Consider the following 12,293-nt stretch of genomic DNA (forward strand, 5'->3'; position numbering starts at 1 on the left):
CTCCAGCGTGCGGGGCCAGCCCGGGACCCCGCGCCCGGGGCCCCGCAGTCCTCGCCCCGCACCCGGGCCGGTGGGGCCGCCTCCCCCGCCCACGACAACCTTTTCTTCCCAACTCTGCCGCTTCCGCCGGCCCGGGAGCGTGGGGCGGCGGGGAGCGGCCCTGGGGGCCCGCGGCTCCCGGCCCGCGGTGCTGGGGGACGGGGATGGCACGGCCAGGGGACGGGGCTCGGCCACTGCCGGGCGCTGGGGAAGGGGTTTTACTTGGAGTTTTCTCCCTTCTCTGGCTCCTCCTCTTCTTCCCTCCTCCTCAGGGGGAGGGGAAGGAGGGAGGCTCTCGGGGCAGGAGTAGCCGGAGCAGGGAATTGTTTGGGAGTTCAGTCATCCAAAAGCCGTCTCCCGTATGGAGGGTCTGGCTTTCCGCATCCCGGCGCCTCTTCCCTCCTCCTCCTCCTCCTCCTTCTCCTCCTCCTCCTCCCGCCGCGCCTGAGCTCAGCGCGGCCCCCCCATCCCCAGCGCCAACCCGCAGAAAAAGCACAACCACCATCTCCAAACCAAGGGCCCCCTCACTTTCCCCTTCCCCCCAAAACAGGCTTTCCCCCCTCTTTCTCTCTCTCTCTCTTTTTTTTTTCTTTTTTTTTTTTTCTCTGTGTGTTGGTGCGTGCGTGTGTGTGTGTGTAGTGAATTCCCAGCAGATCCGGCCTGGAAGTTCCCAGCTCCTGGAGTTAAGCCTCTTTGTTGCCTCCCTTCGTTTGGGGCATCTTTGTGTTTCCCCCCGCCTGCTCCACTGGAGACCGCGGTGAGTGAAAGAGAAGGGGGCCCGGGCCTGGCGGCCCTGGCGAGGGGCTGGGAGGACGCACGGTGGTGGCGGGCGATGGGGCGCAGGGACTTCGCCCCATCCATCTTCAGGCAGCGGCAGAGTTTGGGAAGTTGGTGTGGGGATGCGAGGAAGGGGGTCTGCCTAGGGATGTAGGAGACATGACAGGGGAGTAGTGGAGACCCGCTGGTCCCTGCCGGGACGGGGCTTGTTTTGGCGCAGGCAGGTGAGATGCGGGGGGCTCGGATGTTTCCCTCCAGCTCTTCCTCCTCGGCGGCCCGGCCAGAACTAATGGAGGGCCCAGGGCACGCACACGCTCCGCGGTGCTCCCGGGCTCGCCTGGAACTTCCCCAGCAGCCTGGTCCACGACCTTGGCCCGTCCTCACTGCCGGCTGGGCGAGGAGGCACGGTGAGCAGTGAGGGAGAAGGAGAAGCTGTGCAAAGTAAGCCGCAGATCCATCCTCCATTGCTCCAACTCTTGTCAAAAGCTGCTGGGAATTTACAGGCAAGAGCTGTCTCTGGCAGATGCGAAGGCATTTTGGTTTGTGCTCTGTGAAGGGGCTGCTGCTGCAGCAGAGAAAAGCGGGAGTGGGTAGTCTGTCTGTTAGCAGAATTTTTGTCCTCTTCTGTGACCGTAGAGTTTTTAACCCTGGTGCAAGGATAAGGAGTGATTTGGGTCACTCAGTTTTCTGCCCGGCAGTGGGATGTTGTAGGATTTGTCCACGCATGCCTCCCTGCTTGGACTGGAACTTTGGCAGATCTGTCTGGATGGTGCCTGTAAATAGAAAATGTGGTGGGGAGAAAGTGGGATGCTGAATTTGTAGCTGTGTCCAAACAAGACTCTTTCAAGTGCTTCAAAGATACTTACTGTGGAAAATAATAGACTTTAACCAATACCCTCGGCTGGCAGAAGGTACTTAATACAATGTTTGGGCATTTCCCCAACTGATTCTGGTACCTCAAGTGTTATTTCACTGGCATTGTGTGAAAGGCAGTTCACATCTATTAAAGATGGTCTTTTTTGTCCTTGCTTGTTTTAAAGAAACTCTCTTGACCTCTCTGCAGCATTATGTGAGTGGGATAACAGGAATCCATACATACACTCAGCACCCGCATGTAATTCCCAGCATGTCTTAAATGTTTTTCTTGGTGCCCAGTTCTCTTAATTTCTACCATTACTACATTGCTACCATAGTGTCTTTTTTATATGTGCATTTGCAATCTGCCATTAAAATTTCTTTTCCCGTGGGCTAAAAAACGACCATGGAAAACATTAGAAGAATGTGGGCGTTTTGTAAGTAGAATTTTATCTTAGTTTTCTTTTGAAACTAACTGACTTAGTGTGCCTGCGATTAAGAGGAGGGTTCCTCCGTATTTATGCCTATGTACTTATATGGCAGACACTTTGAATTAATGGGTTGAATATTGAGATTCATGTCCTGGGGAAGGATTTCAGCAGAAACACATCATGGGTTTGCAGTGAAGATTTGTTCTGTTTATTTAAGTGACCTAAAGAAATGAAGGTGAAATAAATTCCTATGCTGCTAGGAGTCATGTGGGGATTTTCTGAAGTAAGTAGGACAATTAGGAAGAGCTGTGAGCTTCCTGCTGGGTGCATGAATTCTCTTACAAGAAGTAAAGGGAGTTTTGTTCCATGTCCTTTTCTTAATTCTCCCCTTCAGATACAGGGACTCATCCTGCATATGCCAAGCAGAAGACGCCCCAATAGGTGTTTGCTGTGAGGGTTGAAGTCAGATACAGTGCAGTCCTCCCTGCTTCCTGCTGGGGAATGTGAGGCAGGTTCATCTGAGTGGTGCACAGGGGTTCTGTGCAGCTGGGAAAGGCAAGGTTAGTTTTCTCCCACCCATACACATACACACCCACAGGACCTTTATTTGAGAGATATCCCAGTACAAGAATTCACACATTTCTTCTCTGCTTGGCACAATGAAGAAGCATTGGAGCTGCATGATTCTGCATGTGTGTGCTCCAAGCTAACATGTAAGTTGTATGAGTTCTGTGTATCCCTGCAGTCTGGAGAAAGCAGCTTTTCCGTGCCTTTTACTGACAGGATACAGAAGCACAGAGTGAGAAGTTCTTTGAGATTGCGAAGTGAAACCCAGTGTCTGGCATTTGCAGAGGTCTTTCCAGCCCTCAGAGTGTGAGACTCCTGGCTTGGAGGTTTGCTCCATTGAAGGACAAGTGAATCATTGCTCAGTCCACTTCACTGCTTGCAGTTCTGCTATGTCCTCAAAACTGACAGCAGACAGATCACTCCAGATCTTCAGAAGCTAATTGGCAGCCCTGCAATACCTTCATGATGCTGGTATAGCTCCTCCTGGCTTACTAGGGACAGCAGGATTGCCTCTTTGAAGCCAGCTGGAGCCTCCTGCAGAGCAAGAAGCATCATGGTGGGGCTATAAAGCAAGCAGCCTGCTTTTTCCCTGTACTCCCCAGTGCTACAGAGGAGAAAGTGCCTTTCCTGAGTTAAAAAAAAGTTACTCATTTAGGGCAGACCTGAATTTTTGTAGTTTCTTGTGATTGTTAGTGAAACACTTGACTGAAATACCACCAGATCTACCTGCCAGTTCTGGCCTATTCCTGAACCACATGCCCTTAGGAGCACAGAAACCTTGCAATCTGATAACAAGGAAAACATAGGGAGAAAAACCAACTATTGCTTCTTCTACCTGGGCTGTGGGAGGGAGCATGGATGACAGGACAGGAAAGGCACTTGAGCTGGAAGCTTGTGTTGGGAGTGGAGGTGTCTTCAGCCCATGCACATGCCCTATTGTGAGCCTGAATTTTCTCCACAGCCCTGTGCCTTACTGTTCCCATGCAGAAAATGGAGCTGGACCCTGTGCTGATGGGTTGAGCACTGGGAGGGGAGGCAGATATTACTGTCTGTGTTGACATAGACCTGACCTGTACCCACCCTCATGTCTCTCAGAGCAGAACTCAGGTGCACTGGGGAGAACTCTCTCTGTTGTGCTTGGCCTCCTCAGGACTGGCACAGGGCTGGAGAGGCACCTCTGTGCCTCCAAAATCACTCTCTTCCCGCAAAGGCAGGCTGTCTCCAGCACCCCACCTTGTCTGCCTCATGGAGCAGGGGAGCATGGAGCAGGACAGGGAAGAGTGTGTTGGGGACCATGCTGGTTGTTTTAGTCCAGGTTAGCCGGCAGGTGGGTTTTCAGAGACTTGAGCTCAGCTGGGCTCAGTTTAGTCACTCAGCCTGCAAGGTCTTGCAACAGCAGTAGGCTGAGGTAACTCCAGGTTAACAAAAGTTCCTTTGGCAGTAAATAATGGTGGGTTGTTCGTTTTAATACCTGATGCCGAGTGCCTCAGAGACATGAGGCACAATTCCCTTGCACTTCTTTAATGTGCAGAGGTGACTTTGATATATTAATGTTGGCATGTTATACACCAAGGCTTGCAAATCTCTTGGTTTAAACCATTATCTCCTGGGCTAAAAATTTGCAGTGTGAATTCTGCAAGTTAGGATGGGATATCCCACAAGGAAAAAGTTCTCTTGCAAAGTCTTCGGAGACTTCCTGTTTCTGGTTAGACTGAAAACATCCTGAGGGAAAAAACCTGCTGCTGTATGTTCTGGTGCTCCTGTGGTCAGTCTCAGTTTAAGAGGTTGTTATGTATTCCAGTTCCTAGGCTACAAGAGCAATTTAAGGTGAATAATGACTAAGTGAATTTCAGGTCCTTACATGGAATAGGGGTGAATATCACCTTTCAGGTTTCTAAATGTACTTCGGGTACTTGTTCAATGCAAGGTATCACATGCATCTTTTTCTGTTTCCTGATGCTGGGTTTAGTTCCTCTTGGCTCCGAATCATATGACATCATATCTGCTGCCTCATTGGCTGAACACAGTGCTTGAAGCCAGTTCTCTGGAAGGAATGCTTGCAGAAAGGGTAGCTTTCAAAATTTGCTTTATATGCATATTTGTGCATAAGTCTTCTAAAATCTCTCCACAGAAGCATGTGCTCCAGCAACACAGCTGTCTGAGTGTCCATGGGAAGCTAAGACAAAAGGAGTGTGGATGCAGTGGAAGCAAGTTGGCTGAAAAGCTCAGAAGGATATTTATTGCAGGGAAAAGAAATCACTTGGTGCTTACACAGTCTCAGAGCTGCTGCAGGCAGTGCAGACCATTCTGCTTAAACAGGGAGCAAGAGATCCCTGCCCCGAGGATGTTACATGCTCCTTTTATTAAAATCTCTCTTCCCTGCAAAAGGACAAATGGGATGGGAGCCTGATGGGGTTGGTAGCAGAACACCTGGACTGGGTGCCTGTGAAGGGCTCTGAGGGCTGCCATTGTGTGTTGTAGGAGCTCTTGAGTAAGAGGCAGTGCCAATTTATTTTGGCTCTAATGGCCTCGATGGAGAGAAATGTGCCTCAGGGAGCGTGTGGGACATGCTTGAGCTTCTTTGCCCTCCTTGTGGGCAGTGTGCCAGCACAGAGGTGAGAGCCAGACTTTCTTCCTTGCTTTCTGCTCTGCTGCCCTGTGTCCAGTCATGTTCCCTGGGCAGCCATTAGATGTGAGGATGGTGACTGCGCCTTGTGGCTGTGCAGAGTGTTGGAGGCTTGCTGGGCCAAGTCCACACCACACCACAGCATATTGCCCCTATGGAAACCCACCGTTGTTGTCAAGTTTGCAGAGGTTTCGGGCTGTGGTGTCTCCAGATGTTTGTGTGAGAGCCAGACAGTGTTTTGGAAAGTGATAATTTTTCATTAACTTCTGTGCCTGGCAAAGGCAGTAAATCTTTCACCTCAAGCCCTGCAGGGGCAGTCCCATTTTAGCTCTCTCAGGTCCACTCTGGCAGAGAGATTAGCTAGCAGGTTGTACTTTCATGCACAGCCATAGACCCAGGGCCCTGCCAAATGCAGGGATGTGTTCACTGCTTGTAATGTCAGCGAGTTTGAACAAGCTTGTATATCTGAAGACTGTGCATCAGTCTGCATTCAGATATATATCCTTCTGCTGTTCTTTAAATCATGAGTGCAGGAGAAAAGGGTGTAAAGATCCCTGTCAGAACTGTGTTGTCAGCTTTGAAATACCAGAATGAGGTTACTTCTAATTTTCTTTTTAGTTGACAGAAGGACAGGTTAGACAGAGCCCTGTGAATTAATGTGTTGAGTTTAGTGTGATTTAGAAAGCCTGTGGTAATACAAACATACTGAGGTAGTCTTTGAGAAATACACCTCAAATGTGGATACACTGGCCTGGAATACAGCATTTATTTGCAAAATTCAGCTTCTTCTGGTAACGTCACTGTAATTTATCTTGGTACTTTTAGGGAGAGCAGCCACCTTGCTTAGTGATGCCAGTGGTTTAGGGTGCAAGCTGGGATGTGAGGGCAGCTGCGTTTGATTCTCCTCTGCACCACAGATTTCTCCACAAGCTGGGGCAAGTTGCTCTTTGCCCCAGCTCTCCACCTGCAAAACTAAATGGCACTTCCCTGCCTCCTTGTGGTGTTGAGGGTAGGTCTGCTGGAGATCAAGAGAGACCATAGATTTGCTGACCCTCAAAAACCTCTTAGATGAGGACCACAGTTGGATTCAGCAGAGAGCCTCCTGCGGCACTGACAGCCCGGTGGGCAGCTCCTGTGGTTGCCTCTGGGGACGTGTGCCCGTGCTTGCTGGGTGGATGGGGGCTCTGTAGGAGGTGCAGGATGCTTTTGGTTTGGAGGGCAGGCTGGTGTGCAGCTACAGCAAAGGCCCTGTCTGAGCGTGACCCTTGGGGAGCCTGGCGTAGGCAGCAGCAGCGCAGCTGCAGCGAACTTCTGGCACCAGCCAGTGGTGGTACAGAGAGGCCATTGTAATTCTATGTGCTGTGCAGTGTACATCTCAACAGGCTAAGTGGCTCCAGGGCTGGTTGTTTTTCTTATTTTCCCCCTCCTCCTCTCCATCCCTTCAAATCTACTTTATGAAGTTCCTCCCCTTAAATTGAAAATTTGGCCTTATCTTCAAAGAAGCCCTTTAGTGCCAAGCTTTTAAAGGTGGGGAGGAGGCGAGAGCAAAAACATCACATCCATTAACAGCCCAGTTGCCAGAGAAAATGTTTTTTAAAACATAATCTGAAACCTTAGTGTTTGGGAGCCAAAGCCAAGATTGAATACAAGTATGGGCCTTGTCCCTAGAGAGTCACAGCGCTGGGAGTATGCTGGCACAAAGACCATGGAGCGAGGATTCTTGTGCATGCACGCACACAAATAGACAATTATTTGGAAGCCAATAGTGTTCTGGATGCTGAAGAAATTTAATCTAGTGCCTTCTGTCCCAGATTGCTCCCTGAGCTGCAGCTGATGTGGAGAGCATTTTCATTGCTCCAGCACTTCTCTGGATGGCAGTCTCCGCTGGAGCAGGAAGATTCCTGCTATTTGTTTGCCATGGATGGTAAAAAGGACTGTCTGGTCCAGCTTCCTTAGAGCCTGCTGCTGTCAGTGAGAGATTTCTTTGGGACCCTGAATGGTGAGGGGTATATGATTTTTGTGGTTTATTTCTGCAGAAGAAAGCTGCTTGTTTAACAAACCCAAGCACTGTCAGATTGAAGGGTTGGATTTGAATTCCAGTGTCAGGAAATGTTTTCAGAAACATGCTGGGTGGGATATGTCAAAAACACCTGGGCAGACTTTGATGATGCAGTGGGGAGTCAATCACACTTGTGCATAGAGACCAGCTCCCCCTCTTCACTTTTCAGTACAGGGTCATGCTTGGTGGGTTTATGAGACTTTATGAGACAGTCCCACTGTCACCAGTGTAACAGCTGCCCCGATTAGCCCTGACCACCTGTATGGAAGTGGACCCTATTTCGTAAGTGGCTATTCAGGCATATCCTGGTTTACAAACACTTGAAGAGCAGCTTCTAAGCCAGAGTCATCTGGGCAGAAAGAGAGCAAGATGGCCCCAGTTATCCAGTTGCAATGGGGTTTGAATCCAGTGAGGAACACCCCATTACGAAGTTCTTCTGGGCATGGCTAGCCAGACCACAGCAGAGCTGTGGGACCCTTGCAGGAGGAGGGCCTGATATCTACTAGCTTGATACCTGCTAGCTCTTGAGTCCCTCTGGGGACTTCCATACCCCTCAGCTGGCCAAGCAGGGGATCAGGCTTGTAGCTGTCAGGCATTTCTGCAGCTGGAGGCTTGTAGGGTGAGACAAGCCTGTGGGAAGCTGGTGCATGAAGAGCTCCTCAGAGAGGCACACCAGCTGCTTTAGATGTGTCCATCATCACCTTTTGTCACTCCGACTTTACCCTTGGGGTGTCTGGGACTGGCCTGAAGGGAAAAGACGTCTGCTTTCCAGCAGATGAGGAGCTGAGCTCCTGGTTCCATGCCAGCTTGTGCCTGAACACCTTTGTAATGCCATAGAGAAAGAGTCCAGGGCCACGCAAGGACTGGTTGCCTTTAAGGACCTTGCTGCTCTGGGTGCCTGAGGTGCTGTGAATGTTGCAAGAGTAGTTCAGCTATTGTCGCCCCAGCTCCAGATCCTGTCAGAGGTGGCTGCCCAGGCAGCAGAGAGTAGGAAGGTCTTGGGATCATGATCAACTATGCCAGATGACCATGCAGCCCATTAGTTTGATGATGGATGCTGAGAAAGGGAGGTCAGTACCCAGGCACAGAGCGGGAGCTGCTGGAGCCTGAGTGTGTTTGCTGACCCTAGTCACCTCTTGGTGGGGAGGTATGGAGCCAGTTTCAGGAAGCCTTAGGGAAGAGTGATCTGATTTACATGGCTACAGCAAGACAAACCAGCTCTGTGTCTCACAGGACAGGAACCAGTCTGCTCCAGCTCCCACTAGCGCTGGCTGTGCTTGCCTGGTGGGAAAAGTGCAGTACAGGCTGTGGGATTCTGCTGATGGCATCATGAAGCCTGTGGTCTTTTCTGGAGGGAAGGGGGTCTACTACTTATCATGTAACAATTTAGGCAGGAACATAGTTGCTAAATATACACTTGTCCTGTTTTCCTCACAATTGCCTGGGCTGCAGGTTTGGGGAGAAGGGAATAGGAGCACAAAAAGACCAACATCAAGAGCAAGTGGCAGGCTGTGTTTATCATTGAGGCCTGACCCTATAATCTCCCTGGGGATAACTTTGGACATCCCTAACCTCTGAGCCACTTGAAAGAACCACCTTTAAAAGAATTTCCCAAACTAGCGACCAAGCAAACAAGTGCAAATTTCATCAGCCACAAAAATGTGAGTATAACCCAGTTTCAGCATAGTTTTAGCACTGAAGATAAGTACAGGTTTCTTGACTCTCTGGATGAAAGCCTGAGAAAGGCCTGCTTTGCCATCTTCCCCCATCACCGTATTCCAAAACCTAAACTACTATTTGTATTACAGTTGTGTCTACAAGTTTTAACCAAGTTTGGGACACAGCTGTGACAGATACCATGTTAACTTGTAGTGGGAGACTGTTGCTACATTCCCATTCAAAACAGTGAGGTAAATGTGAAAGAGGAGATAAATAGAGCATGAAAAGGACACATGTACCTTGGAGTGACTCTGCAGGTCAGGAATTCAGCTAAGTACAGACTCCACCGTGCCTGATAGTCAGTCTCATGTTCTATCTTCCCTGCTCAGTAGAGGTCAAAGTCAAGTGTCAGTAAACCTTGATTGAAAGTTGTCTGCCTTGAAGCTGAGAGTTGTCATAGCAGAGTCTCATCTTCCTTAGCTTTCAGCTCACATCAGTGGCTACATGTGCTTCAGTGAGTGATTTGCCAAAGGGGCACTTGGCACTGCAGGTAGTGTTGGTACCATCCTGCTGCTGTGCATGCCTTACATCGGGGCAGGCAGCGGGTCTTGTGGAGCTGGGGAGCTGCAGGTGGAGAGCAGGAGCTTGTGGCTGAAGGCAAAGGAAAGGAGCCAGTTATGTCTTTAATTCTCTCCTGTCAGCCAGTTTTCAGTTGCAGCATTATGCTTTGGAAGGTAGCTGGAAGAGGAGTGTGCCAGTGTAATAGGAGTGTTTTGCTTGCAGCATGCAATCTCAAGTTAAACCGTGTCATTACATAAATACTGTGTGCCTTCTTTCCACAGGGGGTCTGGGGCTGTGCTTGTCTTGCTCTGGAGGCATTGCTTTGCAGTGCACAAGCCAAGAATAAGCTCTAACAGATGCTGCTAAGGCCAAGTCCATGGCTTGTATTGTGCCCAGGTGCAAGAGGAGATGTTCAGGTCAGCAAAGAGGTACCTTACACTGTAAGCAGGTGCAGGAGCAGCAGATAGGGACAGCGGGGTTACAAAGAGCTGCTCTTCCTGAGCACGACATACAGGGGTACCTGAATGCTAATCTGACCCCTGCAGGCACAGGCAGCCCAGTAGGGAGCAGCTGTGTGGACACCAAAGGCAGGACATGAGCAAAACTTGGCTTGATGCATTAACTGGGAACTAGCTCTCAAAGAGGATAGGATTGCTTCAGAGAAACCTGAGCAGGTTCTTTCCTCCCTCCTTTCCTGTCTGACTTAGAGCACTGTTTGGGGGAGCCGGTGGGGATTCAGGTGCATCCTCTTCTGGTATCTATTTGCAAAAAGCTGCAGGCAAACTGTCTTGGGGGCTGCTCATGGCCGTGCCCTTCTGTGTCTGAGTAACAGCCTGAACTGCAGTCAGAGGCTTTTTGCTCAGAGGAATGCTTTGAAACATACTGCTTTTAATGGCACTGTGTTGCCAGGGGCTCTTTGTGTCTAAGTAAAGGGATGACTCTTTGCTCTCTCTGCAGGAAGAGGAGCCTATCTGTAGTAGGACCTCCATTTGGCAAGTGTTTTGATCTGCTCTCTGCAAGCTAAATAATTGAATTACAGAGGAGATCTCAGATGAGGTGTTCGTGCCCTTGCAGTCAGTGCCTTGGGAGTGGAAGAGTGGTGGGAGATGTCAGACAGCTGCACAGTTACGGTTTTTTTCTTCTCTGTTGGTCCCAGGTCACTCCCTGTGCCTGAAAGACTGTGAAGAGGCCCTAACATAGCTGCTGCCTTCACTGCTGTCCAGTTGAATTAGACAGGGCATGGGATGCAAAAGACATTAAAAATGGGTTTGTGCCACCCGTCCCTCCTCATGCTTACTGTGAATAATCTCCTCCTCTCTCCCAGCACACAGCCCCCTTTCAGTTTTGCCTCAGACCTCGCAGTGAGAAGAGAGGACAGGATTGCAGCTGAGGATTCTAGTGTGGCCCTGTTCCCTGCGTGCATGCTGCCTCCCAAAGGAGGTAGGTGCCTCTGCCAAGTCCTTGCACCCCCTTTTCTCCCTGTTTTCTGTCTTTAATTTCCCCTTCTCTGCCTGAGGTCCCAGTGTTGCCAGCAGCAGTTGCTGGGGCTGAGAAAGGCTTGTTGGGCCATATCCTGGGTGCCCCTGCCCTTACTTGTTTTGGGGAAGGCTGATAAGGAACAACTAGGGCTGCCTCCCCAGGCACCAGCCCACTGCTGCAGAGATGCTCCCAGCCCTCGCTGACCCGAGGCAAGCACGGCGCGCTGCATGTCGGAGCGGGTCTGGGAGCCCTTGCCCGGGCACAGTGGCTGCCTGCAGACACAGGCAGGGCTGCTGCCTCCCCACAGGTTATTATAGAGAAATGCTGTCCTCAAAGTGAGATCCATGTCTCCCCTTCTTTCCCCTCAGCTGGTGGATTGGGGCTCAAAGGTTCAAAGGCAATTGAAGTCCCCACCGGCATTTCTGATCTCACATCAGTTTGCAGGCTAGGAGGGTTTTATGCTGACCTGTCTCCTTACAGGCAGCCAGGGAAGCAGCGGACATGGCATGTGCTGAGGTGCCAGCATCTGCAAGGGGAATGTAGGAACCAGGCCAAAAAGGATCAAAAGCTGTTAATGAGCCACAGATGGTCAGCTTTATCTTGGAGCCTGGTGATTTGGGCTTCTAGAGTTTTCTGCTGAAAAACTGTGTGAGTAAAAGCTGGTAGCAGGCAAGAGCTGGGAAGGAAGACCCTAAAATAAAGATCTTTATACATATATGGGGGGCCTCAAGAGATTATCTGTGCTAGGGGCTCATTGCGTTTTTTCTGAAGGTCTCCTTAACTACTTGAACTACTTGTGCGCCGCAAAAAAAGGACTAATTTTCCATGGAAGAATTTTGTAGTCAATAGGTAAGACCAGCAGAGGTTTTTCTGTGGCTGTTACAGAGGAGGATCTCCAGAGGCTTTGCTTGCGTACAGAGCCCCAAAGGCTGCGATCGATGTTTTCCTCTCTTGCACAGGGCAGGATGCTCCCAACAGATGTTTGTTATCGGCAAAGTAAAGCAGAGAAACAGAAAAACTTCAGCTGGCAAGAAATGCAGAGGGAAATTATAATTGTTTCCCTGTGTGTGCTTGCAGAGAGAATTCTTGAAGCTGCTTTCTGTCCCATTTTAACACTTTATGTTTGTATAGCTTATCTCTTTCGTGAGGAACTATTAAATCCTGCAGCATGTTGTGGATGTGATTATATTAAAACAGCTTGTTTTACCCATCCCAGGGCAGAGTGTGCCACACAACTGGA

The 12,293-nt window shown here is 50.0% G+C and overlaps 1 protein-coding gene across 1 annotated transcript in view; it reads left to right on the forward strand.

Annotated features, from left to right (window-relative positions):
- The first annotated feature begins 649 nt into the window (after positions 1–649).
- The window catches only part of BOC (BOC cell adhesion associated, oncogene regulated), a 54,142-nt gene continuing 42,498 nt past the window's right edge, over positions 650–12,293 (forward strand). Inside the window, exon 1 of the mRNA XM_041463829.1 lies at positions 650–796. The gene's annotated coding sequence lies outside the window, so the exon portion shown is untranslated. The remainder of the gene's footprint in view (positions 797–12,293) is intronic.

This window comes from Pyrgilauda ruficollis, unplaced genomic scaffold (assembly GCF_017590135.1).
Source record: "Pyrgilauda ruficollis isolate IOZ18807 unplaced genomic scaffold, ASM1759013v1 scaffold17, whole genome shotgun sequence".
Classification (NCBI taxonomy): Eukaryota; Metazoa; Chordata; class Aves; order Passeriformes; family Passeridae; genus Pyrgilauda; species Pyrgilauda ruficollis.